Source organism: Paroedura picta, chromosome 8 (genome assembly GCF_049243985.1).
Source record: "Paroedura picta isolate Pp20150507F chromosome 8, Ppicta_v3.0, whole genome shotgun sequence".
NCBI classification, from domain to species: Eukaryota; Metazoa; Chordata; class Lepidosauria; order Squamata; family Gekkonidae; genus Paroedura; species Paroedura picta.
The window spans coordinates 24,596,119-24,619,561 of record NC_135376.1 but is presented as its reverse complement, the minus strand read 5'-3'; the positions used below and the strand labels follow the sequence as shown (position 1 = coordinate 24,619,561).

Here is a 23,443-nt window from a genome sequence, read left to right as displayed (position 1 = left end):
CAGTTCTTAAGATTAGAGTTTGCTACACTTTAGCCACTTCACCACCATGGCTCTCAAGACTGAGCCGAAAGCAGGGGGAGGGGGGCCAGAATCCAGGAAGGTCACAGTGCAGGTATAAGTGCTAGTGCCCGTTGTATTCCTGGGCGCAACAGGCTTTGCCCCTGGTTATCAATAAAGGAAAGGATTTCGAAGCTTGGTAAAAAATACGCCCCCTCCCCATTGCAGTACCATTAGAACAGTCTGCTGACTAAGTACAAAATGTAGTTGGCCCTATGACAATATTCCCATACATAGCTCAGCCAGGAGGCACAGTATTTCCCACAGGATTCCTCTGAGTGCATGTGGACAGGATCCTTACAGCCTTGCCTGTCTCATGTAGTTAGACTCTTCTCACGTGCAAGTGCATTGTTCAGATAGTGCCAGCAAAGGGAACAGAAATGAACATTCGGGGAGTTTCCAAAAGAAGCAGCTTATAGGTACATCAGAGATTTGCCAGATATAGCCGGTCTCTTTATACAGAGACGCGGCTGCGGCACTGTTGTTTCTTCAAAGAGGTAGCTTCCTCGACAACATAAAGATATTCACATTTTCAAACATAGTGAAATATTTTCTAATCTGAACATCCGTTAAAAAGAGGTAAAAATCAATAAGTGGCATGGGAAAAAAACACTTCAAAGAGGGACCTCCTGTCAATGACAGAGGTTCTTCAGCGGCGTAAAGTCTTTGAAGAAAGACTCCCAGTGCTGGGAAGGCTTTGAAGTGACAGAAAGCAGGCATTTATAATTACAGAAAGGTGTGGTGTCCAGCAGAGATAGTAAAAAGATATAACTGGGTTATACGTAGGGGAAAGTTGAGAGGTGGCACGGGCACTGCCTGACCCTGCTCACCAGTCGCCTAAAAAATCCTCTGCAAGGTCAGCTCCGTATCCATATGAAAGAGGCAATTTGGGAAAAGGGAGAGGGTGGCTCAGGCTTGAGACCCAAATGATATTTCTAACACATGTTTATTAAGTAAGTCAAACTTCCCTTTTCTTTAGTACTTGAAAGTTTCCACTGCATACATAGAATCCTTTTCTTCTGGCTGTTTTTGTGGAAACAAGTATCTGTACGTCTATAGCTATATATATCCATTTCAATTGCATGTTGTACAAATCAGTACTGTCACCTAGATGGTATAAACTGGAATTTTTGTGTCTGGTGGGAAGTAGGGGCATGCTTTGGATACCGAGAGGAGTAGCAGTCCCATTCCCCATTGTTCAGGGGACCCCGCACATCTGCTATGAAATCTCTGCACAGTGCCCGGAATTTTGAGTAGAGAAGTCAGGATGGTCGGGGGAGAGGAAGAAACTTTTTAAACTAAGAAAAAAGCTCTTGTTTTCCTGATTTGTGGGGCACCGGGGAGGTCAAAGAATGCAAAAGCCATATAACAGGGCTCCCCTGATATGCATTCAGAGAAGAAAAGAAGAGCTGTTTTTTTGTGTGTGTCACTTTTTATTACAATTGCCTACACTTCCTCCCTCAACCCCAGACAGCCTGTGAGTTAGATGAGGCTGAGAGAATTCTGAGAGAACTGTGGCTGGCCCAAAGTCACCCAGATGGCTGCATGTGGAGGAGGAGTTCTTCAGAACAGAAGCCACCGCTCTTAACCACTACACCAAGTTGGCTCTTTAGGTATGTGTCTCTTCCACTCTATTGTGCCTGACAGTGCGGGCTATGAGGAGTGGATGCTATCTACATAAAACTCTTCCTTATGTAATTCTGTTCCTCTAAGTATCATGTTCTGTTAGTGCCAGCAAAGAGAATAGAAATGAGCAAACCTCTTGTACTTTTTAAAAAAAAGAACAAAATTTAAACCCAACAGCACCTTAAGGCATGGGTAGTCAACATGTGGTCCTCCAGATGTCCATGGACTACAATTCCCATGAGCCCCTGCCAGCCCATGGGAATTGTAGTCCATGGACATCTGGAGGAGCACAGGTTGACTACCCCTGCCTTAAAAGACCAAGATTTTTTTTCCCTGAGAATAAGCTTCCATAAGTCAACAAGCCTCTGTATCTGACAAAATTAATTTTGTCACAAAGGCACATACACTGGAAAAAATTTGTTTTTAAGGTGCTGCTGGATTCAATTCTGTGTTAACAGTAGTGAACAAGGAGGCAGGAACAAGCAATGGCAGGGATGCCGGGTGTGCCTTGGCAGAGGTGATGGTGAGGCACTACCTCAGCAAGTCTCCTGAGATCTCCTCTGCTGGGCCTCATGGGGTACGATCCTGTCCTCCTGTGGTTCCCCTGCCTCTTCCCCATTCCACCTCCTCTATGGGTGATGTGACCTATGGCCTTAGTGTTTAGGTGGGAGGATGGCTGCCTCTGCTGAGTGGGGGTGGGTTCCCTTGCCCAATACCTATGAAAAAACATCTACCTCATAACACAATACCCACCTCATGTGTACCTTAAATGGAAATTCTTATTTCCACTGGTCTAGTGGGGCCCATCAAGCTGTAATTTTGAGGAACTCCTGTCAGATGTTTGCCATTCTGTTGTGGCTGTAAAGTGATTACTTTAAGTAGGAAATTCTGATTTCCTTTGCTCTGGTGGGACTGGGGTACTCACTACACTATCATGCCTTTGGCGACTTGTGGAGCTGGCTGTGAGTGTAGAGGGGATGTTTGCCTTACTTCCAATGTTTGGCTGGATGAAGTTTCCCTGTAAGTTTGGTGTCACTGAGCCATTTCATATGCTTTTGTTACTGCATCTCTCTTTTCCAGAGAAGGTACTGAGAAGTCCTGTTTTGAAGGCTCTGTAACTGGGAATGTAATCTACCCCTAACTTGGGTAGATTGTAAAGAAGCAGGAGGCAGGGTGAGGTCCCCCATCCTGGCTTGACCTCAGTCTTGTTGGATCTGCAGTGGAACTGGTTCTGCTGGGCTTGCAAAAACACCTCCCCATTTTATTGTGTACTGAGATTCTCTGGTTTGACTTTAGTCCTTTGGAAACAACGGAGGATGGGTCACCTTCTTGGGGGTGGGGGCTGTAACTCAGACCCTGTAAATCCGATCATCACCAGTTGTGATGGGCATGTAAAAAAGAATCAGCTGGAGATCGGGGAGGGGGGATATAAGGTGTTCTACTGTGTTATGACCTGCAGAAACTGGTTCATCTAGCACCAAAAAGTTTGTGATAGTCCATGAATTGCGAACTGCACACCTCATGAACCAAACCACATTTTTCTGGTTCTTGCCCATCCCTACCCAGAACTTACCTATGTGAGTGTACATAGGCCTGCCAACTGTGACTAGGGAAACTCCTGGAGATTTTGGGGTAGTGCCTTAGGAAGGTGGAGTGAGTGAAGAAAACTCATCAGAGATATGAAGCCATAGTTAGCCGTCTGAAACTGCTATTTCTGGGGAATCTGATCTCTGAAGATCATTGTAATTCAGAGAGAACAATACACCCTACTGGAAGGCTGGTAATCTTAGGGTGGAGACGTTTCTTTCGGTGACTTGGACACAAAGATCTTAAGGCCCCTTCAAGTAAGTGTGCATCAGCCATCTGAAACTGCCATTTCTGGGGAATCTGATCTCTGAAGATCATTGTAATTCAGAGAGAACAATACACCCTACCAGAAGGCTGGCAATCTTATGGTGGAGAAGTTTATTTAGGTGACTTGGACACAAAGATCTTAAGGCCCCTTCAAGTAAGCATGCATCATGGTCCTCAAGGTTTTATAGAATAAACATAAAAGACATTTGGATGCTGAGACCTTCCTAAATTTTATATTTAAAGGTATATTTAAACCTTTTCTTTCTGTCTTTAAATGAGTTCTTCTTTGGAACTCAAAGCAAAACCTGAAGTTGAAATACACAAAAGATGCATCAATACTTTAATAAGTACAAATCAAAGGAAAAGTCAGGGGATAACTTTGGTCATGTCTAAAGGCATGTCACAATGCATGTACTTGTCAATAGAACTGAAATCAATGGGACTTAAAAGGGTTTAACTATAGATTGTAACCAAAAAGAAAATCTGTGTTAACAGTACTTCTAAGGAAGAAATATTGGGAATATTATCAAGCTGTTTTCAAATTGGAGAGTGTGTGTGTTAAGAATGGATCTATCTTGCATACTATTGAGCCCCAGCCTTCTGGAAAGCAGAATTTTCTTTTTAAGCTGGACATGGAAAAACTGGCCAGAAATGTGTCTTCTGTAGTCCTGGCAGTCCCTGCAGTCCTTGCAGCTCCCCTTAAGCCAGATGAATATGTTGCACCTGCTATCCTTCTTCCTACATCTTACACCCAACTCCAGGTCACATATTGGCCATCCTATATACAATGAGCCTCTTGTGGCAATGAGCCTCTTGTGGCGCAGAGTGGTAAGGCAGCAGATATGCAGTCTGAAAGCTCTGCCCATGAGGCTGGGAGTTCAATCCCAGCAGCCGGCTCAAGGTTGACTCAGCCTTCCATCCTTCCGAGGTCGGTAAAATGAGTACCCAGCTTGCTGGGGGGTAAACGGTAATGACTGGGAAAGGTACTGGCAAACTACCCCGTATTGAGTCTACCATGAAAACGTTAGAGGGTGTCACCCTAAGGGTCAGACTTGACTCGGTGTTTGCACAGGGGATACCTTTACCTTTTATATACCCTCATCGGCAAATGGCTTCACTGTTGTTTATCATATCAGTGTAATAATGCAATAAGAGAAACCACACAAAAGTTTAAAAAGTAATGCATGTGGGGAACCAAGAAAGACCACTCCACAGCAATGACTTTTTATAATTTCATCTTGTTTTATTTGAGTTAAATAGGTCTCTGAAGAGGCAGCATATAACTATTTTAGACAAAATAAATGATATAAAAGGGATCAGTGAATCACCTATAAATACCAATATGATGCTTATCTACTCAAAACACGAATAAATTAATTTTTAGTTTTCATGTATTTGCATACACAGAGAGAGAGATGCCTTCAATCTTTTCTAGTGTTATCATTTCCAGTGACTCTTGTCTTGGCAATCTGTGACCAAAGTACCATATTCTCATTTTAATCATTTTAGCTTCTAGGGAGAGTTTCTCTTTTTGGTGGCCTGTGGTGTCCATAAAATTCTTCTCTAGATGTGGGCATGAACCTGAAAAATGGACGTTTGTGAGGGTATCATGAACCTTGAACTTACATGAATCCCACTCCCCTGTATTCACAGACCGGTCTGGTTCATAGAATCATAGAGTTGGAAGGGACCTCCAGGGTCATCTAATCCAAACCCCATTGTGGAGAAAGGCATGGTATAAATGAAATGAAACAAATATATGCAGTCATTACAATTAAAAACTGATTTCTTCCCTTGATTTCACTCATAATACCATTTTGGGAATGGAGTGCATGGTGTGTCTATGTCTGTCTCTAATTCATTTGTTTCACTATTGAGCACTGCCTGTTGTGGGGTTTCATTACGAGACTAGTGAGCACTGATAGTCATGGGGTTTCTTTAAGAGACACAGAAAGTCTAGTAGCATTCCCTTGGAAAATGCTGCCTGCTAACTGATGATGCTAATTTATAGACCATTGATGCCATATAGCACATGGAAGACTAAATATCCAGTGGAACACGGACAATTTTATGTGTAAGGAACAAAGCAAAAGGCAAAGCTATCAAGCTAATAAAGGAAATGACTTGCTCCATCAAATGTCATCACTCTGATGGTTCTCTGGTAGTTCTTCCCCATTTTCAGCAAGATGGTGATGGGCCACCCAGCAGGTGTCTTTGGTCCAGTAGTTGCCTAAGCTGATCAAATTAGCTTTAATTAAAAACAATTCAATTGAATACTTGTTGCATTTTAGAGCTACTAGGCAATGAAGTTTCACCTGTGCAGTGTTGACATCTTTCATAGAATGATAGCCAACCTTTAAGAGTCCAAGATCGAAGTGCACCATTTTTTAAACTACATCTGATTGTGTAAATAAATCACTGGATAAAAAGAAGACACACAAGAAAATCTGGACTGACTGGTATGATTCGTAGCACTATCGGTGCCATTCTAAAGAGCTTAGAATGGTCAGCAAGCCCTACAACAATGTCACTTGGAGAGATGCCAGCATATCCTGAAAATATGTCAGCATATCTGGAGATACCATAATTGCCAAACCCTCTGGCACTGTGCCAGCACCAGATGATTGTAACTCTATGCCATCAAAGACTGGCCATGGGAGTTCATTGGTTTTCTAAGACTCTTCAATCCTTGGAACGTGCCTGAAGCTGCTGCAATTTTAAATTTCTTTCCTCATCAAGTCACAGCTGATTTATGATGATCCAGTAGGGTTTTCAAGGCAAGAGACACCAAGAGCTGGCTTGTCATTGCCTGCCTCTGGGTAGCAGCCCTGGACTTCCTTGATGGTCTCCCATCCAGAGCACTAGCCAGGGCTGACACAGAATCAGCTTGGTGTAGTGGTTAAGAGCAATAGCTTCTAACCTCATGAGCTAGGTTTGATTCCCCACTCCCCCACATGCAGCCAGCTGGTGGCCCTGGACTTGTCACAGTACTGATAGAGATGTTCTGATTGCAGGGCTGGATTTTCCTATAGGCTAACTAGGCTTCTCTCTGAAGTTAGAGAGAAGATAGTGATAAGATTCATAAGAACATACAATTCATAGAAATGTAGGTTTGATAATGGTAGCAGCCAGTTTGGTGTAGTGGTTAGGAGTGGGGACTTCTAATCTGGTGAGCCAGGTTTGATTCTGCACCCGCCCACATGCAGCCAGCTGGGTGACCTTGGGCTCGCCGCAGCCTCGATAAAGCTGTTCTGATGGAGCAGTGATATCAGGGCTTTCTCAGCCTCACCCACATCACAGGGTGTCTGTTGTGGAGGTGATTATAAGCCACTTTGGGACTCCGGGTAGATAAAAGTGGCGTATAAGAGCCAACTTTCTTCTACTGAAATGGCTGTATTTCATAGTTATCACAATGCAGGCAATAAATGTCTTGTATTACATATACTGTGATAAGTATCTCATTAATCACATTGCAGAAATTATACCTGCAGAAAGGGGGGGCAGGAATGCTATAATGCTTGCAACTTATTACTTACAGATTTTGCATAATCTATGAAGTAATGTCTTTATTCGGATCAACTAATGTTCATAAAGCAGTTCACAAAGTATGATGTCTTATTTGTCAGTCTTGATTCAAGCATGAGCTAGCTGAAGTTTGTGGTCCTTTTAAAGTCAGTTTAACAAAGAGAAACAATTGTGAAAATAGTGGAATATGTGATCCTAAGAAAATGCTTCTTCAAAAATGGCAAAGGAAATCAAGGAAACAACTCGCCTCAGAGATTTGGAATTTTCCTTTTTATCCCAGGTCTTTTACCTTCCCATAAAACTCATGCTGTGCCTCAGGAAGGGGTAATTTGATTGAATATGAATGAAACAGGACAAAAAAAAAAAAAGACCAATTCATTTTCTTTTTCTTTGAAAATCAAACCATTGAACTCATCCCAACCCCCCCCACCCCCACCCCATTTGACTAGGAAATAAATTTCTGGCTGTAACTTCATTATTCTCTTTAGCAAAGTGAACATGCTTGTCTAGTGAAAGGCAAGTAGGAGAAGGTTTCCAGGTTAGGTAAAAAAAATGGGACTAAAAAAAAGATTGCACATATAGAAAAACTGCAATCATTTCATAAATATATAAATATTTATTTATTTTTATATTTATATCCTATTCTTTCTCAAAAACATAAGGAGGATCACATCAATTGAAAACATACTACATAAATATACAAATTAGGAATTTAAATTTTAAAATTCTGAAAATTTGAAACTAATCTCCTCAAAACTGTCACCTCCTTCCTCTGGGAACAGAAAAAAAATGGAGATGGGTTTATTAGCTGAATTTTGGACAGGTTGGCCAGCAGACTTCGATGTTGTTTCAGGGTCTCAGCCATAGGCCCGAAGGAATAGCTCTGTCTTCCAGGCCCTGTGGAACTGCTTAAGTCCTACAGGGCTCTGATCTCATTGGGCAAAGCATTCTACCAGGCCAGGGCAATGGCTTGAAGGGCTATAACCTTGTTTGAGGCCAGCTTAACGTCTTTAGAGGAAGAGGTGGATTTAACTTCAGTTGACTTTTACCTATACCTATATTATGTGTTGCAAACTTAAATGGACTCCGGGGAATGGTAGAGGACAGGAAGGCCTGGAGGATCATTGTCCATGGGGTCGTGATGGGTCGGACACGACTTCGCACATAACAACAACAACATATTATGTGATCTACTCTGTGTGTGTCTGTCTCTCTCTCTGTGCATGCCCGGGACTCAACCTGGAGGTCTTCTACCATTGAGACACTATCCATTTGAAAATATTTGGCTGAATTTGTAAATGTTTTTAGTCAAATAAGCAGTCCAAAAGCAGTTTTAGCCAACTATGATGACAGGGTTTTTTTTTAGATCAACTTCTACAAATGCCAAGATATAAAGGAGCTCACAGTCTCTACATTTTATCCAGAAAATGATTCAAACAGAGGCTTGTAATAGTTATTGGGGGGGGGGGGAGATATAAGATTCTGAAAACAACAACAAAGGAAACTATGTGAATGAGCGAGGTGATTTCAATGTGACCCAAGCTTTCAAGCCTAGACAATATTTTCAGCTTTCCCAGACTAATAATAAAAGTTCTGTGAGCTTGCCAACATGTCATCTTTGTCAGATTCCTTTTTGCTGTTGCTTCTTTATATTTTGCTAGAGAACACAACAAGCAGCGTTATGAAAAATGTATGCTGTTGTCAAGTACATACAAGTAATTTCTGTGAAGTGTTAACTAAGAAGGACTTAGCTGCCAAAATTTTAAGTATACATTTGTTTTTAAGCACTTTTTATATTCATTCTTCCGTACGAATCATCAAAATATGATAATACGGCTCTTCAAGTTCTCAACTTCAAATGTAATAATCCAGCTCAGAGCAGGCCAATCCTGCAAACTAGGTATTTTTCCCTTATAGCCATTGCATTTCAGCTGCCTCCTGAAATTCATTTGTTTCAGGTACTGCTGCTACCTTGTAAAGAAAATGAGTGTATTCCCCCCTCCCCTCTTCAAACTCAGTTCAGGTGGTAATTAATTTGAGCCCTTCCATTCTTTAACTTTGTTGTTTTTAAAGTATAAAATGAGAAACTGAGCTGTTCTTGAAAGAATACTGTTGGAACTATTGTGCTATAGGACAGGAGAAGGGATGCCAGGCTTTCTGGCTCATTGTCTGAGGTGCTGTTGGGAAGAAGCAGGGAGGTGGCATCATTGCACGGGCCTCATACCATTATGCCTGGCCCCACCCGCCAATTCCTTTGAGGGGAGGGTGCCAGCTGTAGCCTGGCAGTTCTAAGCAGTGGTCTGCACCCTTTTTAAAGAGCCAAACTATGTCACAATTGACAGCAAGAACACAGAGCCATTATAGGAAAGCCCATTTGTAGCATTGAAAACAGACAGCTTAGCATTACTGATGAGATCTTCTCCGCAAGCCCTGCTCTCTGTGCCCCACATGTGGAGGTGAGGCAGGCTTTTTCAGCCGTGACACCTTTCCTGTACCATGGCCTCTTCTTTGAGGTTCACTTGATACCTACCCTATTCTCTTTTAGGCTCTTCTTTAGGCACGAGGCTGAAACATTTCTTTTTACCCAGACTTCTAACTAGAGATTTGATCTATTCATTGCTTTTACAATCAACTTCTAACTGAAGAATATTATGAGAATAGCTTAGGCTGTCAAATGTTTTATGCTCTAGGTTATGTGCTTTTATGTTTCTGGACATTTATGTGTTTTTATGCTCCTGGGTTTAATTAGCTGGTTTTTAATGGCAGAGCATTTTAATGATTTTAGGTTTCATGGTTTTATTTCTTATGTTGTGAGTCACCTTGAACAGATCTCCCAGGATGCCACATATAAATGTTTTAATAAATAAACCTCAATTGTTGGATGTGACCATTCAGTCATGAACAAGGACAACTGTTTTGGACATGTTCAGGTATGATGATCTTCAAACACTAAGAGGACTAAGGTTTCAGAATATGAAAGCAAATATATGACATATAATCTTGGACAAACACTTAATATTAAATCTTTTTAATGCTTGCTATCCTTTTCTATGAGCGTCTTGTGGCGCAGAGTGGTAAGGCAGCAGACATGCAGTCTGAAGCTCTGCCCATGAGGCTGGGAGTTCACTCCCAGCAGCCAGCTCAAGATTGACTCAGCCTTCTATCCTTCCGAGGTCGGTAAAATGAGTACCCAGCTTGCTGGGGGGTAAATGGTAATGACTGGGGAAGGCACTGGCAAACCACCCCGTATTGAGTCTGCCAAGAAAACGCTAGAGGGCGTCAACCCAAGGGTCAGACATGACCCAGTGCTTGCACAGGGGATACCTTTACCTTTACCTATCCTTTTCCAAACACACGTTTTGATGAGTCTTTTCATTTATTTACCTATCCTTTTCCAAACACAAGTTTTGATGAGTCTTTTAATTTATTTATTTTATTTCTTTAGATTTATAGGATGCTCCTCTCCAAAATGGCCTTGGGGCACCTTAAAACATAAAATTTTACAATAAAACCTTAAAATCTTAAAATTTCCATTTAAAACACTTCAATTGCCCCAAAATACAAACTATCACCTGGGCCAGATGTTAAATCAATAAAATTAAATAACTGGCCCAGTTATAAATGGCAGGAAATGGCAGTTCAGGCAGAGCCTGATCCGGGGTCAGACAGGGGGGGCTTTCAGACGGTAAGGGTACAATCCTGGGCCTCAGTTCAATGCCTGGTGGAAGAGTGCTGCCTTGCAAGTCCTTCAGAACTTTGGAAGCGCCATAAGGGCCTGTGTCATTGTTGGCAACTCATTCCACCAGTCTGGAGCCAGGGCTGAAAAGGCTCTGGCTCTGGTCGAGGCCAGACACATTTTCTGGAGCTGAGGACAACCAACTTGTTGGTATTTGCAGACCAAAGAGCTCTTCAGAGGACATATGGGGAGAGAGCAGCACTCTTTTCATGAGTTCAAACAAACAGTATAGTAGTGATAAGCAGGTGTTAAGATGATATCCCAGCTTTTCTCAATTTGGTTCATATACTGAAAACTTGAGTTCATGGCAGGTGGACATGATAGGATCCATGTAAACCAACCATTACTATCCATGTAAACCAACCATGTAAACCAACCAATTCAAGAAAACAACCTGAGACATGAAGTCTGGACTTGGATCCAACAAGCTTGTCTGTTGGGGAAAGAGAAGTCCTCTTGGACGGCCCCCAAAAGGCAATGTTGGGGATGCTGGACTAGACTGAATTAAGTAGTTGGCTGGATTCAACCCTTTTCTGGCTATAATTTTCTGAATGTTTATTGTGCATTTTAATTCAAATGTTAGTGAATGATTAATTGGATTAAAGGCTTGCTCTTCCAGAGTAAGATATTGTTCCATATAGTTCCTCAAATGCCAACCAGCTCACAATCAAGCATAGAAAGACCTTGTTTCCTTTCCATTTTGGCACACTGACACAAACACAATTATTTTGCCCTGGTTCAAATTTGAGTCAGAATTTCCCTTCTGGACTGTATAAGCTAGAACTGCTCTTTTCTAATAATGAGTATATTATTTTCCAAGCAAACTATGGATTTAGAACACTGCTGGCTTTCCAGTCCTCAGCAAATGTGCTCCAGACTTAGCAATGCAAATTTTTTCCCTTTAAATTTCTCCTCTATTACTGTATATTGTACACTAGCTGGTGGTAAATTGTAAATATGGCTACAACCTGCAGAGATCTTTTTTAAAAGTGTTTAAAAAGCAATTTAAGATTCCAGTCAATGGATTATTAATTTACTTCAGAATTTGTGGCTTATAATGTTCTTTGGAGTAACATAATGTGCATGGGTATGTTCCTTTATAGTCATATTGAGGCAAGTGGACTATTTTTCCTGGATTTTTTTTTTAACATTGTCTGCTACACATCTCCTGCACTACATGCCCCAATTTGTAAACGTATTTTGTCACTTACAAATGGGCAGCAATTTAAGCCCCCCCCCCCCCACACTCTTTCTATTTCTTAATGTGTCTGCTGAATGCCGTGAATATATAGCATATAATAATGCGGTGAGAAGATCAGGAAAATAAAGAGCATATATGCAGAGTCTTATTTCTCAAAAACTCACTCATTAATTCATAATACCATAAACATAAAATAACTCTGATCTGATCCAGCAAGAGCAAAGCTTGGCATGGAAAGTCACTTCTGAATATGTCTCTGTGGATGAAAGTGGGCAGGGATCAGTGAGGTCAAAATCACCTACATACAGCATCCATAACTATTTGAAAGAAAATAAATATGTGACAGCAGAAGCTATCATCCCTCATCACCCCAGCGTTAGCAAGTCTTCACAAGTCAAATTACAGGCGTACAAGACAATTTACTGCATGGGTCACAAATGCATGGATGCTCACCAACACTTTTACCGTCAACTGTTTGCTGTTTTTTAATTACAGATCTAAAGGCCTGAAATCCTAAACCTGAATCTGAATGAAGAATCGAAATCTTGGTGTCCATGATCGCCCCTATTATTTAGCAAATCACTCCATTTGCAAGCAGATTTTATTTTAGTTATTTGGATTTTTATACCGCCCATTCTTTATGCCTCTGGGCGGTTTACATGCAACATTGCATAATTTTACATGGAACATTGTAACAATCACGGGCCAGTTTGAAAGGACCATTCAAAACTCCTGCTTGCCCCCAAAGCAATCTGTTAATCTCACATGCCTTGCTCAGCGAGAGAGGGTCAGTCAGCTTTGCCAGCCAAAGTCTAGTATGAAGGGTCAGGAAACAGCCTTCCCCTACTGACCTTCTAATTGATTCCACTGTACACAGCAGAGCCTAATGTCCCCACTCAAATGGGTGCAGACAAAAAAAATTAATAAATAACTCCTGAGCCCAAAACAGATGGGAATCAAGTAAGTCACTTAACACAGTGTGTGCTTCCATACAAAACCAGTATGACTGTTGTCCTGCTGGCAGAGATGGAACCTTTATTTATTTTTATTCTTCAATTTATATACTGCCACTCCCCAAATGGTCTCGCGGCATGATAAAACATGTTTGGTGTAGTGGTTAGGAGTGCGAACTTCTAATCTGGTGAGCCGGGTTCGATTTTGCACTCCCCCACATGCAACCAGCAGGGTGACTTTGGGCTCGCCACGGCACTGATAAAACTGTTCTGACCGAGCAGTGATATCAGGGCTCTCTCAGCTTCACCCACCTCACAGGGTGTCTGTTGTGGGGAGAGGAATGGGAAGGCAACTGTAAGCCGCTTTGAGCCTCCTTCGGATAGAGAAAAGCGGCATATAAGAACCAACTCTTCTTCTTAAAATACAACAATACAATACAATAAAATACAACAAGCGAATGCTGGCAGGGGCTCCTAGGAATTGTAGTCCATGGACATCTGGAGGGTCGCAGTTTGACTACACCTGCCCTATAGGGTATCGCAAAATCTGTGTAGTTTGTCCTGTAAGAACAAGAGAAAACATGGACATAATATCCTGGTCAGATTTTTCTTGCAAATGTGGAACTCTCTCATTTAGCCATAAATTTCATTTTTTAAAGCATGTCTATATCTTTGCAGAAATACATTACATTGGAACCAGTCAAAATACACAAACCTTGCCATCAAATTAAGAATTCCCTGTGCTAGTATCCAAGCCTTTCTCCAGGTGGTTCTGTGTTCAGAAGTTTGGCTGTAGCCCTGTCATCTCAGTAATGGTGCCATGTTGGAGACAGATGCATAAATCTACAGATCCCCATCCTCCTTCCATACATGCAAGTACATATTTGGATCCAGTCCAATCTGTGCATTTTTATTAATTTTCTTGCAGGACTCGTATGTCCCCAGTTATTCAAACACTAGCTCATAAGAGAAGGTTAAACCTACTGAAGTTCTTTCATCTCATTCCTGATAGCCTACAAACCATGTATTCAAATTTTTATTTGTTTATATTCCAGGCTTTTGTTGGCATAGATGGGACAGGAATCTTAAGTGTCAGCATAGGTGACACCCCCCATTGCCCCTTACCATACCAATACAGCTCCAGGAAGATAGAAATTAACAACATTCTACAAAAACGAGCAGTGTTCAATCTAAAGGATATTTAAAAGGTTAGACGCAAAGCCAAGTGTTCAACAGCAAATACAAGTTCTTTAAGTGTTTTAAATGATGGATGTGAAGTATCATAATTCAGCAGCATGGAATGGGACCTCTTACTGGGAGAGACTAAAGGAGGAAACTGAACCAGTACAAAGAGAACCCCCTCCAGGGAAGAACTCAGACATTTGGTCCTGGATTCCAGTTTGTGTAGGCCAAAACCTGATACTTTTATCTCCAACCTTTGACCCTAACATCTGGAAACATAGTTTGACTCAAACAGAAGGAAGTTTTCTTTTCTATTTCAAATGCTTTACTGGAGAAAACTCTTAAGTCATCTACAGTCGACTAAACTGGCTCAGAGCGCTGTTGTTTGTGCACTTGTAGTGAATTCCAAAATACAGAATGTTTATGCAGAAAATGTGTGCATTGTAGCTTATGTTCAGAGCAGTCTCAGGAGAGAGATGCTAATTTGGTGAAACTAGAATATTGCTGGATGCATGCATGGGATCCAGGTAAAAGTTCAGATAAACATCTCCAAAGGAGTGTTAAAGAGGAAAGATACTCCAATTCCTTTGATGTGCTTTCCATGGTCTCATTTCAGAGACATCAGACCTGGTGCCAGAAATAACAACATGTTTAAACATCCCGCATACCAACACAAATTAAATTCATTTAGCTTAACTTGCATTTCCAACAACCCATTGAAACATTAAGTGTGATATAAGTCATGCTCTTCATGGCAGTTATTTCATTGTTATGTTTATTACTCATTTACGAGCCTATTCTATGAGTTAGGGAGGGGGATTACTGAATTTAGACTATGCATTAAAACATCAAACGGTCTGCTTTTAAATAAGCCTGCTTGAGCTACAGAAGATTTTCTTTCTTTATAGGACATTAAATAGCAATGTCAGAACAGCCTTTCTTTTCAGCCTTATATTTTCTAGTGTACTGAAATCTTAGATGTAATGTGAATTTATCATATATAAAAAGATGCTTGAGTCTCTTTCATGGGCATATCAAACATTGTTTGAGGACTCCCACAACAGACAGAAAGATTTAATTTGCTATACATCATAGTCTAAGGTGCTGACCGGTCTGAAGTGGTGGCTTTTAGAACGCGGAATACTGTCCATAATCCGTAACACCGGTTCTAAACTGGATCAGAAAGATTTTGCGCATTCGTGTTCTTGCACTGCTTTCCTGTTGCTATCCCAAACTCCACCCCATCCCCCATCCCTCCAGTCTACCAGACAGGAACAAAAATGGCAGCTTGCAAAAGAACTACTTATGTGTCTATCTTCAGCTCAGGTAGGCAGCAGAGGAAGGTACGTGTAACAAAGGTCAAGAGTCTGGGGGTGCTCATAGACCCACTTCTGCTTTCTTGAAAAGCATAGAAGCCATATGTTTAAAATGTTTATGTGACTGCATTTCTCCAACCAAGCCAGGAGCAAAGTAGAGTCCAGCCCAGCTAGCTAGTACATGTTGGGCACACATATACAGCAGCCACCTGGCCAGCTGCTTTGTTGAATGCCACCAATGTGGCATACAGCACAAACCAAAAATGATGTTCATTTTAAATTGTGAATAGAAGAAGAAGTAGAGTTGGTTCTTATATGCTGCTTTTCTCTACCTGAAGGAGTCTCAAAGCAGCTTACATTTGCCTTTCCTCTCCCCACAACATACACCATGTGAGGTGGGTGAGGCTGAGAGAGCCCTGATATTACTGCTCAGTCAGAACAGCCTTTTCAGTGCCGTGGTGAGCCCAAGGTCACCCAGGTGGCTGCATGTGGGGGAGTGCGGAATCAAACCGGCTCGCCAAATTAGAAGTCCGCACTCCTAACCACTACACCAAGCTGGCTCCAAGTTTATTAACCTGACCATAACAGTTGTTCAACTGGGTGTCGGGGCAGTCAGCATTGCAAAGAAGCGGAGTTCCAGTTTATTTGCCAAAATCAGATCAGCACACAGTATTCCAGCAATGAGCCATTGGTAAAACACTCCAGGGGCTACAACTTCAGACATATAAAAGTCTTCAATTGGGCAGGAGGATTTGGAATCCTCTAACTATTGGAATCCTCTAACATAAGTCTGACAGCTGGTCAAGACATACTTGGACAAAATGGAAGGCCCTCCTTCACTTTGATCCAAGGTTGCCCTAGCTGGCCCTAGAGATCTCCCAGAATTACACCTGATCACCAAATTACATATGTCCATTACTCTGGAGGGTGGACTCTATACTCTACTAAAGTCCCTCTACTAAACCCTCACCCTTCTGGGCTCTGCCTCCCATATCTCTTGGAATTTCCCAGCCTAGAGTTGGCAGTCTTACTTTGACCATCTTCTCAAATTGGGGGTGATGGTGGTGTTTTTAGAGGTATCCTGGGAATGCACCTCTGGTTGCAGAGTGCAAGTTATATTTGCTAGTATTTGTATGTAACTATTGCATGATCCCATATAGGTCTAAGGCAGTGGTCCCCAACCTTTTTATCACTGGGGACCACTCAACGCTTGACAATTTTACTGAGGCCCGGTGGGGGGGGGGGTAGTTCTCAACTCTCAACCACTGCCCTAACGCTCTCTGATCGCTATGGTAATGTTTAAACATCCCTTCAAAATAAGAAGCAGACATGCCACAACAATGAACATACGGAACATTTTATTTTCATGGAAATTTTAACTCATGACAATGACAAATCAATGGGAACCCTGAGCTTGTTTCTCTGCAATGAGATAGTCCCATCTGGGAATGATGGGAGACAATGACACCCAAAGTGTGTTGTAAAGGGCCGGGGGGGGGGGGGAAGCGTCCTTCGGGGCCCACCTCCAATTAGTCGACGGACCACATTTCCATGGCCCACAGGTTGGGGATCGCTAGTCTAAGGAATTAGTGCTATGCAGTATGCACCTTTACTCAGAAGTAAGTAACAATTTATTCAAGAGGCTGCCAGGAGGATGCCAGGAGGAAATGAGGCTGGCTTGTTGACAGCAAGTTAACCACAGCAGTGCTACACCTGTTTTTATTCCTTTCCTTGCAAATATCAAAGCCTGGATAGCCCTAGAGATGGAAGCCGAAGGGTAGGAGCAAAAAAATCTCTTGGCCCTTTAGTTTTAGCCCACGAGTCATGATCTGAGGCCCATGTTAGTCAGCCTCATCAATTAAGTCCAATCATGAAAACATTTTTTTTGTTCTTGTTGTTTAATTGTAACAAATTTGTACCTTGCTTTTCAGTATTCTTCTGTGAGCAGATCTGACCCCTTGAAGGAAAGAAGTAGAACACAATGACATAAACAATGAATATATCACCCAGTTTTCCGAATCTTACAAGAAGACATCCAGACCCCATGAGAATCCGATGTTCTCCCGAGCCCCAAGAAGGCCTCAAAAACAGCAGTGTGCCATTGACCCAGCTTTCCCATGTACACAAATCTTTTACTCTGGCTAACTCTCAGCCATGCCTCAAGAGGTTTCTGACAGCTTTTTTTTTGCAATAATATAGCCAAGGCCTTGCCTACACAAAACGAGCCCCATCACTAGTGAGAAGAAATAGATTCAGAAAAAAAGATATGAAGTTTGGACACAGGATATCTGATTAAAAAAAAAAAGCACATTAGCAAAGCAAATGCAAGAACAGTAGCAAAGCAAAGTTTCCGCAGACCTAAGAGGCAGGGAATGTAGCATTCATTGTGAATTCAAATAATCATCTGGGCTCATGAGAGTACACAATCTTCATCTTAGCTTGCAAAAGGCATTGGACATGACAATTATGCATGCTGTACATTTCCTTATGTTACACATTTCATGGCTGCCAACTGCAGATGGTGCTGTGTAGTTATATAGCTGATGGCTCAGTGTTTCACAACTGTCTCAAAACAATTCCCACAATTCCTTTATGTTTCTTCCATGGGGGGTTTCCATTCATTGACAATGCCACAATGTACATGGTTGAATGAAGAACTTTAAAAAAAAAATCCGTACTGTCTTCCTCTTTTTATTACCCTGTACACATATCACCCAGAAATCCCAAACCATTCTTTTTTGTTTAACGTGATCACTTTGAGTCTGATCAGTGATTGATAGGTTTTGATATGTTTTGTGAATCATTAACAAAATGACAGTCAGACTGAAAAGAGAGAGAAAAATTACCAACCGTTAATGAAGCATGCATCAAAATGCACAAGCAAAAAATGGAAGCATCCTCTTTCATGCGGAAAACATCCACGGCTGAGGCAAGAGATTGGACCAGAAAGGTTCATCAATTTTAAGCAAAATGACCACAGTACTATGAAACATGAAGAATTTTATATGGGAGTTAACACATTTATTGCAAGTGCTTAATTATGAAATTCGTTTAAACGGGACATTTCCCAGGAAACCAAATTAAGCCTAATGATACTTAATGGCAAGGACTGCTGCTTAATTGGGGTGGTAATTCCATCTAATTGGGATTCCTGCAGGTGAGAAATGGTATACAAACAGGTATAAATTGTATGGTCTTTCTGACATTTTAATTCCAATGGTACTTCATCTTTTTTACAATAACCTCTTGGCCAGTCCTTGGGCTGGAATGAAAAACAAGCCCAGTAATGCTAAACTTGGAACCAACTGTCTGAACTCAACTTTTCCCACTTGGACATAGATGGCAGTTTCATGTAATGCTCTTGGTCATCCCTGGGGATTCATTTCAACAGATTTAGTGTATGAATGGAGAAAAATATTAATATAGGCTGCAACACTGTAGACCTCAGTATTTATTATTATATTTATATCATTCCTTTCTTCCATCAAATTCCAGAACAGATCTAGGCTTCTTACCATTACTTAGGTTGCTATATTACATGCCATCCTGGAATGGGGAGGAAGAGATGCCCAGGTTATTGGCTCATCCTGCAAGGGGCATCATCTTTCCCAGCCTCCAAGAAAAGGGTAGTTAACACTATGTAACCCTATTGTTCGCTGCACAAATTTGGGAACTCCTCTGTGTCTATATTTCTTCTGCAGTAAAAATATACAAAAGGTTTTTTTTCTCAGTGTGATTAATTGGGGCTGGGCAAAAGAACCCTAATTAGTCCATTTGGCTATCAATCTAGCCACTCATTGGTATCTATGAAATATCAGTAAGATTATTATTGCATATATACAGGGTATGTCTGAATTAGTAAACATACTCTTCAAAATAACAATTTACAAAATATCAGGTAATTCTAAATTTTTAAAATGCTTAACTTTGGGATGTAAGAACCTTTCTTTCTTTCTTTCTTTCTTTCTTTCTTTCTTTCTTTCTTTCTTTCTTTCTTTCTTTCTTTCTTTCTTTCTTTCTTTCTTTCTTTCTTTCTTTCTTTCTTCCTTCCTTCCTTCCTTCCTTCCTTCCTTCCTTCCTTCCTTCCTTCCTTCCTTCCTTCCTTCCTTCCTTCTTGTCCTTCTGCCCCTTTTTGTTTTGCCCATGTCCATTGTGGGTGTTATAGATTTTTGCCATCTTTGCACAATTTCACTTTTTGCACAATTCATTTTTATATGCATTTACTTATTATATTATTTCTATGCAATGTACCATATTCAGAAAATGGTAAACATTGCATATAATGTGGATTTTGGATATAAAGGAACAGAAAATGGCGCAGGGCAAAAGGCTCCTGAGTTCAATTTGCGGGGGGGGGGGATCTGAAATGGAATTAGGTAATTTTGAGTTAAGGTTGTCCAGCTGTAAAATGCAGCAAATATTCATTTTCAAGATTCATGTCACAAATCTGATCCCCATCTCCACTAAAAGCATAGATTTTATACATATGTAGCATTAAATAGTAGACTGGTTTTTTAATACAATATTCTTAGGGTGTGAGCTTTTGAGAGTCCCTTCATTAGAGAATCTTACAAGGTAGTCTTAAATCTTCACTAATGAAGGGAGCTTTGACTCATACCCTGAAAATCTGGTTGGTCTCTAAGAGGTTACTGGACATGTATCTAGCTATCATACTGCAGACTAACAAAGCTACCCTCTGAAACATTCAGTTAAATAGCTCTATAGAGCCTATTTGATATGACTGTTCTGATCCAAGCTCTTTCCTGCGAAAGAAGGGTTCTGGATCACTATGCATCTCATTTTAAATCCATGTATGCATAAGTATTCCTCTGAATTATTATTTCTTTATTTTTATTCAATCTCTAGGCTTCTACTCCTAGCCAACTAGCTCATGGTGGCTAACTACATACAGGGATGTGCCAGTTTTTGTCTCTTGTGGGCCCTCCTTGCATACCCAGGGAATTGCTAAGTGCCACTGTGAGATGGTAGGTGAATTTTCCCCAGGCCAGGCTGGATTCTGGAGATTTTTGGTGCAGGGATCACTTGGGTACGCCCACTGTGTGTGGGCATTTAATCATGAATTCCTGCATCGTGCACAGGGTTGGACTAGATGACCCTGATGGTCTCTTCCAACTCTATGATTCTATTCTATGATTAAAATACAATTCAATAAAACATTCTAACTATTGTACAAGAACAAGCCAAAAGGAAAGGGATGAATGCTACTTTAAATAGAATCATTCACTATGTTGTGTGGAACTTTGTTATTGTGTACATGAATGACTGATGGCACCTGCATCCCAGGTGCCCAGTGCCAAACTAACCAAATTTGGCCACTGCTGACATGTTTAAGGATCAAACCAGTAAGCGCTCTCTTATCTTTCAATGCAAAATGGAGACCAATGTAGGTGAGTATATTTTGTCAGCTTTTTGAAAGGGTGACTTACCTGGCCCACAATGATACATTGGAGCTTGTGTGTGTGATTATGTAGAAAGGGTAGCATGTTCTTCTGCTCCTCTGGGTACATTCTCATTGCATACATCTATGACAGGGAGAGAACCATACCTGAATAATGGTCTTTCTTTCTAAGGTCGGTGTTTAACATCATGGGTGAATATATGATCTTTTAAGGTTTCTCTGTTATTCTGCCTGCTGGACATTTCATCAGCAATATAATTTATCATTGCAGCTGACTTTTACATTATGAATTGCTTTGCTAACATTTTGTACCTGACAGTTATTCATTTCATTGTCATCTGATTTATCACAGTGTTCAGCTTTTGAAGAAAGACAAATAAAAGATAATTTTTGTGTTGTTCTGAGAATGCCAATATAAAACATCTCCCAAAAATAATTAGGGAGCTATTATATTTTAAATGATCAAGCAGTGTTTGTAGGCCACTCACCTGCATTCTACTGTGTCTTGCTGCTGGATGACACTAGTCCCCCCGCCCGCCCCCCCCCCCCCCAACAAGGAAAGAAACAACATTGTGCTGACATTTTCTGAGTAATAATAATGTTAGAACCTGTTAGTGAGACACAATTGCAGCTAATATGGCCATTTTTAGCATTGTTGAATTTTCAATAGCAGATAATTTATAGTGTGTATTATACAGAGTCCACTGAGGAGAGGGAAAGAGAGAAGATTAAAATGAGTTTATTTTTTAAAATCTTTCTTAGGTTCTTGTTTATCAAGTGGTCTGACAGAAGTTGGGTTTTGCTTTGTGAGTTTTTAACAGAGTCCCAAGGAACCAAGCTGCTAAGTATTATATAGGAAATGGTTCGCCTCAGGTTTCACCTGATTTTTAACTTTTTCTTGAAAAGCGTCTACGGGCCTCCCCTACCTATTTGGAGTTCTTCTCCTATATCCCCTCTTTATAAAGGGATTAGATTAGATCATGACTCAGCTCGTGAGTTTATAGTAGTTTTAAAAGTATTTGTGTTTTATGGTTTTATTTATATTGTTGTAAGCCATCTGAAGATGACTGGTTCAAGAGGGGGGGGGCTATAAATGTATGAAGGATGCCTGAACACTTCATGTCCTTCCTCAGCTCAAGTCCTTTTGGTCAGCCATGGGAACAGAGCCAATATTTTGGTAGACCATTCATTTGTTTGACAACCCCTCCATGGCAGTTGCTTCATCATACTCCTTCCTAATGGTATAATGCAGAGCAGCGAGTGTTTTATGCATATACATTCTCAGCATTTACATTCTCACATAGCCCAATTGTGTTGTAATTCTCTTCCTCGGCTGAGCTGCTGATCACTTGGCAGGTGAATCTTAAAGAAGCTCATAGAAGCCCATGGTGTGTGTGTTTGTGTGTGTGGAATCCTACAATTTGATATGCGTCTAAGAAACCCTTAACAACATTAATAGTGTTGATTTGTTTGAATTGGTAGCATTTTTGTTTATGTGCAGTTTTACAAAAAGAAAAAAAAACGAACATTGCAAACCTTTTAGAAGGTTTTTGAATTGTTTGCTACTGAAATAAACAGATCTTATGAACAGCATACATATGATCATTATGCTAAGTTCAACCATCAAACATATTTTCTGTGAAATTAATGGCATCCTCAGAGGGCACGTATATTGAAGTGGTAATGAACGATTCTGTAAAGGCACGTAATTTAGGTTTTGAAACAAGCCCATTTCATGCTTGCAAAGCTTGGTGATTTGCCCATCCTTGTTTTTGCATGGGGACATGGGCTCTTATGGGACCAAGGCTGAGGCAGGCAGTCCAACCAATGGGAGAAGGCAACAGAGCACCTGCTCAGCCTTTGCAGCAAATTGGCATACCCACCCTACACTTTGGAATGTGGAATGAGCAGATCACCTTATGGGACCAAAGTGGAATCTGTGTTCAGTTTGGCACAGAAAGGGATCTTCCCTCTCTTACCCCATTTTTCATAAGGGGGTAATCACGATAGACCTAATATTTGTGATTGGTTAGGCCATACCTAGAGATGGCAGGCAGAGGCCCATTGAGAAGAAAAAATGGCTTTGTTCTGAGAATGAATGCTTCAGAGTGATCCCCTTGTATGCTTTCAATAATGTTTAAGGACAGAGCATAGTAGGTCAAGCACTACAGTATATGGCAGCTAGAAATAGGGGAAGGTTGCATCTTCTCCTGTGTGGTCAGGCTGTAAGTGATTTACACTAAGGTGGATTTAAAGAGCCTCTTGTGGCGCAGAGTGGTAAGGCAGCTGTCTGAAAGCTTTGCCCATGAGGCTGGGAGTTCGATCCCAGCAGCCGGCTCAAGGTTGACTCAGCCTTCCATCCTTCCGAGGTCGGTAAAATGAGTACCCAGCTTGCTGGGGGGTAAACGGTAATGACTGGGGAAGGCACTGGCAAACCACCCCGTATTGAGTCTGCCATGAAAACACTGGAGGGCGTCACCCCAAGGGTCAGACATGACTCGGTGCTTGCACAGGGGATACCTTTACCTTTACCTTTTACAACAATATAGGCTAGATATCAGGAAAAAAATTTTT

The 23,443-nt window shown here is 41.2% G+C and overlaps 3 long non-coding RNA genes across 3 annotated transcripts in view; 1 reads left to right on the top strand and 2 right to left on the bottom strand.

Moving 5' to 3' along the window:
* LOC143842596 (uncharacterized) overlaps positions 1-19,107 on the top strand; it is a 58,627-nt gene extending 39,520 nt beyond the window's left edge. The window contains exon 3 of the long non-coding RNA XR_013233205.1: positions 17,382-19,107. This is a non-coding gene — a long non-coding RNA (uncharacterized LOC143842596). The remainder of the gene's footprint in view (positions 1-17,381) is intronic.
* Positions 12,725-18,375, bottom strand: LOC143842597 (uncharacterized). The gene is made up of 3 exons (XR_013233206.1): positions 18,301-18,375; positions 17,370-17,407; positions 12,725-13,513 (listed from the first exon to the last, which is right to left on the bottom strand). It is a non-coding gene; the product is annotated as an uncharacterized LOC143842597 (long non-coding RNA).
* Positions 19,108-20,843: 1,736 nt separating the features above from the next.
* LOC143843122 (uncharacterized) overlaps positions 20,844-23,443 on the bottom strand; it is a 35,456-nt gene continuing 32,856 nt past the window's right edge. Inside the window, exon 3 of the long non-coding RNA XR_013233461.1 lies at positions 20,844-20,993. This is a non-coding gene — a long non-coding RNA (uncharacterized LOC143843122). The remainder of the gene's footprint in view (positions 20,994-23,443) is intronic.